This window comes from Emydura macquarii, unplaced genomic scaffold, assembly GCF_026122565.2.
Source record: "Emydura macquarii macquarii isolate MOO-44397 ecotype Brisbane River unplaced genomic scaffold, CSIRO-AGI_Emac_v2 contig_1045, whole genome shotgun sequence".
NCBI lineage: Eukaryota > Metazoa > Chordata > Testudines > Chelidae > Emydura > Emydura macquarii.
Window position 1 is genome coordinate 18,577,596 of NW_027131182.1, and position 7,341 is coordinate 18,584,936.

The window sequence follows — 7,341 nt, forward strand, 5'->3', positions numbered from 1 at the left end:
ATCTGTGTCTCCACCCAAGAGAGGAGATGATCAGGGGAGCCAGAAGCCTAAGAATAGGTGCCCTTGCTGGATAAGAAGAAATGAAGATACAGTTGCCTTTAAGTGTGACACAATCCATCTCTTGGTAAAGTCTTCATGATTACAATAGAAAAAAAGACAGACTTTACTACACACTTCTCAGCTGCTAATCAAGCTGTTTTCTGAGAGACCTGCTTGCAAGATTCTGTTATAAAACTTCATATTGTAAAGGAAATTTGGCTATAAAGAGTTTCAGAATTAAGAGAGTTACATATGTATATGGGCATATATGGTTTGTTTTTTTAATTCAATACTACAGCAGGGTAAGAGATCAATTTCTCTTCAACTCACAAATAGCTGCAGAGCCTCTTTTCCTCTACAGTTGCAAGGGTCAGTTTCAGCAGTGCACAGAACTCCCTTTCTTCACTCCAAATCAAGGCAGTTGTAGGAAGCCCAGGTATGGGAGATGGCAGAAAAAAAGGAGAGGGAGCTGATAATTCCTTGGAATGCAAGGTGTGTCACCTCCGAGTCATGTGACAATTGTCAGTGGTATAAAACTAACTGAGTAAAGCAGCATGGTGAAAGGCCTACCAAAATACCCCCCACCAACTCAGGAAAATTATTCCACTTCACTATGATTAGATATATAGTGTATAAATCCCAAATTGAATTTATATAGGTGCGTCTTTAATTAACCAACAGCTGCTTTGGAGCATAACCAGGACATGGGGGCATTTTTAAAATTATGTTGTATAAATTACTGTTTAGATCTTGCACACATTTTATAACTTCTCAATAGGATGGCAAAAATGTCCTGCTTCTTTCAAATTCATTGTTTTGTTCATCCAGCATCTCTCTTTAGATGAATGATCTCCCTTAAGGCATCCAAATCATTCATTTTCAATATTATGAAACTTCCCTAATGTGATGATCTCTTTTCACAATAATGAGTTTTTCCTCTGGCAGATTTGTATCCCATCCAGCTCTTATGCCCTCTGCTGTGGGTCAAGATGAGGAAAATACACATTTAGTGGCCCCTGACTTCTGTATTCGAACAAAAAAAGGCAGATCAATTCACTTGGAATAAGGATGAAGGAAATTACATCAGTGGAGCAACAGTAAATCAGAAAACAATGGGGTAAATGCACAATGAGACTGAGACATTTAAAATCAGGCAAATAACCACACACTCCTGCCCATCTCTACACACACGGCCATAATCTGCTGTGCTCATCTGCAAACCTCCTGCTAATGACTCCCCCAACTCGCAGCAGGTTTAGAGCTGACATACAGATGGCACATAAGCTCTCCTTCCATTGAAGACCCCTGCATAGGCAGAGTATGACATGCTGTAGATATCTCCAGGAGATGTAGGACCTCTTTGGGACCGTAGCCAGGCTTTTTGATTTAGAGCAGGCCCGGGTTGTTCTAATGTATGCTAGGGCAAGCATACAATGGGCCATAGGGCCAGCCACTGCAAATGGTTCCCTTGCTGGTCCCCACTCTCAGTGGCATCCAGAAGCTATTCTTTTTAAGTGAGAAATCTGAGAAACTGTCCCCGAGATACAGGTGTCCATAGAGGTGATTTTGGAAGAAAATTTTTAATTAAACAGTAATAAATCACCAGGACCAGATGGCATTCACACAAGAGTTCTGAAGGAATGCAAATATGAAATTGCAGAACTAACTGTGGTATGTAACCTATTGCTTAAATCAGCCTCTGTACCGGATGACTGGTGGATATCTAACGTGATGCCAATTTTTAAAAGGCTGCAGAGGTGATCCTGGCCCTTATAGGCTGGTAAGCATAACCCCAGAACCAGGGAAATTGGTTGAAACTATAGTAAAGAAAAGAATGATCAGACAGATGAACATGATATGTTGGGAAAGAGTGAACACAGCTTTTATAAGGGAAATCATGCCTCACAAATCTACTAGAATCCTTTCAGGTGGGAGGGTCAGAAACATGTGGACAAAGGTGAGCCAGTGAATATAGTGTACTTGGACTTTCAGAAAGCCTTTGACACAATCCCTCACCATAGGTTCTTAAGCAAAGTAAGGAACCATGAGATACGAGGGGAGGTCCTCTCATGGATCAGTAACTTGTTAAAAGATAAGAAACAAAGGGTAGGAATGAATGGTCAGTTTTCAGAATGACAAGAGATAAATAGAGGTGGCCCCCTGGGATCTGTATGGGAGCAGTGTTTTTCAACATATTCATAAATGATCTGGGAAAAGGGGGTAAACAGTGAGGTGTCAAAGTTTGCAGATGACATAAAATTTCTCAAGAACGTTAAGGTCAAAGATGACTACAAAGAGTTACAAAGGAATCTTACAAAACTGGGTGACTGGGCAACAAAATGGCAGATGAAATTGAATGTTGATAAATGGAAAGTAACATGGATTGGAAAAATATAATCCCAACTATACATACAAATAGATGGGGTCTAAATTAGCCATTACCACTCAAGAAAGATTAGTCTGTTCAATGTGCAGCAGCAGTCAAAAAAGCCAGAATGTTAGGAATCATTAGGAAAGGAATAGTTAAGACAATAAATATCATAATGCAACTATATAAATCCACAGTATGCCTACCCCTTGAACACTTATGGTCACCCCATCTCAAAGATATATTAGAAATGGAAAATGTACAGAGAAAGGGCAACAAAAATGATAAAGGTTATGGAACAGTTTCCATATGAGAAGAGATTAAAACAAGCTGTTCTGTTTGGAAAAGAGATGACTGAGGGGAATACAATAGAAGTTTATAAAAATCATGAATGGTATGGAGAAAGTGAATAAGGAAGTGTTTTTTACCCCTTTACATAACACAAGCACCAGAGGTCACTCAATGAAATTAATATGCAGCAGGTTTAAAATAAACAAAAGGAAGAACCTCTTCATACTATATACAGTCAACTGTGGAACTCATTGTCAGGGGATGTTGTGAAGGCCAAAAGTATTACAGGATTCCAAAAAAAAAAAAAAAAAAAAGAATGAAATAAGTTCATGGAGGATAAGTCCATCAATGGCTATTAGCCAAGACGGTCAAAGATGCAACCCCATGCTCTGGGTGTCCCTAAGCCTCTGACTACCAGAAGCTGGCACTGCACCACTTGATAATTTCCCTGTTCTGTTCATTCCCTTGGAGGCATCTGACACTAGCCACTGCTGGAAGGCAGGTTACTAGACCAGATGAACTATTGCTCTGACCCAGCATGGCAGTTCTTACAAGCTGGGTGCAGCTCAAAAGATGGCCCAACCTTCAGGCAGATAGAGACAGCAACATACATAAAAAGCCCCAAAGAACCACATCATCTTTAATAAACACTATTGCAATAGGTTCATTATATCTATCATTTGTATGAAGGTACCTTCAGCACACTGTATACATTTCTAAGATCTAGTGAGCAGGGATGTCCAATTAATTTCATATTAGTTGATCAGATCAGCTGATCAAATACTCTTCCCAGCTGGTGTGGTCCACCTCCAGCAAAAGTTATCAAAATAGAAACTTTTAGATTTCTATTTTGCATTTAGTCACTAAAATCTAAAATAATACTGCTGCTCCCCGATACCTGACATCTCTCAACTTTCTAGAGCCTAGGCTAATGCAGTTTGGCCCATCTCAAGATATTCTATACTAAATTAGAAAGGACTGTAATAGTACTGAACAAATATGCAGCAGCACTGAATCAGACAGAGTCCTTCATGATGATTCATTGCAGTTGGCATCTGTGCAAGAAATGGAGTTGTACAGTATCTGTTGTAATCAATCTTAAGAAGAGTTAATTTATATATTGTAGAAAAAGGTGTCAATATATGCAGTAACTGACATCCCATTCTTTTTTTTAAAAAAAGAGACAATGGAAATGTATTTTTGTTCAATATCTTCCAAAGAAAATACAAGCAATTTCCAAGCCTTCACTTGGGAATGCATTTAAACTATGTCTACACTGGATGCTTCTTTCAGCAGCATATGTATGTAGAGTATGGCGTTCGAGGAGTTCTCCCCTCCCTCCAGAATGGGTTCATGTGGCAGTGTAGTTGGTGAGGCACGGCTTAGGCAAACAGTACAGACACGCCTGAAGGGTGTGGGTACGAATGAGAGTACATAGCCTACACATCTCTCTACTTCCCAAGCCACGACTCCTCTCTACACTACTATTTTTAGTGGTGTAGTGTCCCACTGCCTCTCAGCTGCTGGAGACTTCCCACACTGCAGGGGAAGGCTCTAGCAGCTCCCCCACTGCTAGAGTCTTTCCCAACTGCAGGAAGAGACTCTGGCAGTGAGAATAAGGCTCCATTGGGGAGTGGGTGGGGGAGGAGGCATGGGGGAAAGGCTCTGGCAGAGGGGAGCTGCTGAAGCCTTTCCCCTCTGCCTACTTCTGCCACAGCCTTTCACTAATGTGTGTAGCCACACACCACTGTGTGGACACAGCTTACTTTTCACTGCAGCATGTAGCTACGTATATACTACTTGCTGCTGAAAGTGGTGTGTAATGTAGACAGCCTTAGAACACAAGGCTACATCCTGCCACCTGCCAGTAATTTAACAGAAAGAAAAGGTGAGTGAGGTAATATCTTTTACTGGAGAGAGAGAGGAGCTTTCAAGCCACACAGAGCGTCACAGCTAAATACAAGTCAAACAGATAGAATGGTCCCTCACAATACATACTAGATGAAGTAGCCTGTTAATTCACCTGCAAAATGAGGGGTTAGTGGGTTAAAGATTGTTGTAATAAGCCATAAATCCCATGTCTCTCTTCAGTCCATGATTTTGAGCGTCTCACAGAGTTATGAATTTAAGCTCCCAGGCTCATCTTTTGAAAGTTGTGCAAGTTTCCTTTGAGGATGAGGACTGGTAGGTCAGATAGAGGGATCGCTTTGTGAAAAGCATTCACCCACAGATGGTGTTTGTCATATCATTTTTCTGAATGAATTCATTCAAGAGCGTAGTGTATTTGATTTCCCCTACATAGGGCATTTAATGCACTGGATGAGATGCCCCACATGTTGCAATCAGCAGGACCCATGGATCTTAAAAGGTGTTTTGTGAGTCATTGATCATTGTAGCAGTGTAGATGTGTCTGCAGGTTTTGCATCTGTTGTTCTGGCAGGGTCTGGTGCTGCTTGGAATTGGTGTGTCCTAGTCTGTGGAAAGCTTGCATGAAGCTGTGGAAAGCTTTCTTGGAGAGGTTGGGGGGTTATTTGAATGGTAGAAGAGGGTTCAGGACAGATTTATTTCAGGATGGAATCCCAGTCGAGTATAGATTATAATTGTTTGATTCTACCCCATATGGGTTCCAATGTGTGGTGGCAGGTGACAAGTGCGGGGTGGTGCAGTCAGATGTTTTTTTTTTTAATTGAAGCAGGTTCTCTAAGAGTATTTTGGTAGCCCCTTCCATGATTTGATCTACTTCTCTGGTGGAGCATCCTTGCTTGGTGAAAGCAGTTCTGAGTGCATTAAGGTGCATATCCCAGACTTTCTCCTTGGACCATATTTTGTGGTATCTAGTGCCAGGCCAAAGATAACAGATTTCTTGGTGTGGTTACTGGACATAAGAAGGTAGGTGTTGTGATCCAGGGGTTTCTTGTATATAATTGTTTGAAGGGTTCCATTGTTGAAGCTGTTTGTGGTATCGAGGAAGTGGATGGCAGCGTTCCAGAGAGTTTAATGGATGGATGGTGGCTGTTGAAGTTGTGGGGGAAATCTATGAGGGACTTTAATCTATGAGGGACTGAATATATCATTTGTCCAGAAATTCTTCTTAAAGGTGGCCCATGAAGAATCATCCTAATACCTATGCTTGTTCCCATGGTTTGGACAAAGTTACATTGTTGAATGTAAAATTGTTATGAGTAAGGATGAAATGGATGAATTTGGGGATGTAACTCAGGTGGATTGCTGAGAGTTGTCCATTGTCTTGCAACTATTTGAAGCAGGCAGCTATGCCATCATTGAGAAGGAAGTTGGCATATAGGAAAGTGACATCATGGTGGCAAGGATGATATTCTGAGGGAGACTGTTAATTATGGAGTTTGTGGAGGAAGTTGTTTGTGTCCCGGTGGAAGCTGGCTCTTTGTTGGAGGATTGTTTCTAAAGAGTCCTGATAGTACTGAAGGAATAGTGCTGTGTCCAGTTATGATGTCTGGTCTGTCTGGATTCCCTTGTTTGTGTATCTTGGGAATCATATAGAAGGGCCCTGGAGTGAGTTAATAGGGGATGAGGTGGTAAAGTTTTTTTCTGGGGTTGTTTAGGGAAGAATTTGATGATATCCCGAAATTCCTGAGTAAGTTGTGGTGTGGGATCTTTTAATTTTTTATGAGAGGTGGTGTTAGAAAGTTGGCGGTTGACCCTATTCACGTAGTCATCATGGCTGAGGACTACAAACTAGTAGACAAAGGGAGTGCTATCGATCAGTATCTGGAGGTTAGATTTCAGGGAATTTTTAGCACTCATCTCCATGGTAGAAATAGTGCGATGCATGTGGTGTTTAAGGATTTCAGTTTTTTTCCTGCAGCAATCAATGATCAAGACTGTGGTTTTGCCTGCTCTATGGTGTCCAGTCAGATGATTCTTTTTTCTTATGATTGTCAGTGGGGATGTGGTAATTGTGAGGGATGTTGTCATTGTTGTGAAAGAATTTTTTTGAAGCTGAGCCACTGGAAAAATTCTTCTAATTCTCTACAAGTCACTGTAGTATCAGGTTCTGTGGTGAGGCAAAAGTTCAGTCTTAAAGAGTTCAGAGTCTTTAATGCATAAAAAAAAGAATGCCACTCAGTCATTCAAAGTAAGACACCCAGGAAAACCACCATGGGCTCATATAGGGGCTTTACTTGGTGAAAAATGGCAGCTGACTGTTAAAACAGTCAAGAGTTGCGTAGTCTGCTTAATACAGATGGTTGAAATGGCAAATTTTACAGAAATTTCAATTGTGGGAAACCATTTAAGCAATCTCTAGCTTTAGTTATTATCCCCAGTATGTGCTGATGGTAGTGGGCAGCCAGAAATTATAGGCAGCATGTATCTTTATGCTAGATTCCATTTACTTAGCTTTCAGAGAACAATCCAAAGAGAAAAACAACCCTCCCCTTTTTAATTATTGCCCCTGAATTCCTTAAAGATAAAACATGGTGTGTCTACATTAATATTGTCGTGGAAAAGAATCACACAGCTACATTTTAGAGTTGGATTGGGTGCAGCTTTAATTGTGACACACACAATCACATAACCATAGCTATGGGGAATACTATAGCCATAGGGAAAACACAGGTGGCTATAGAGAAGTCAAGCAGCATGTCTGGATGCTGGGCAAATGT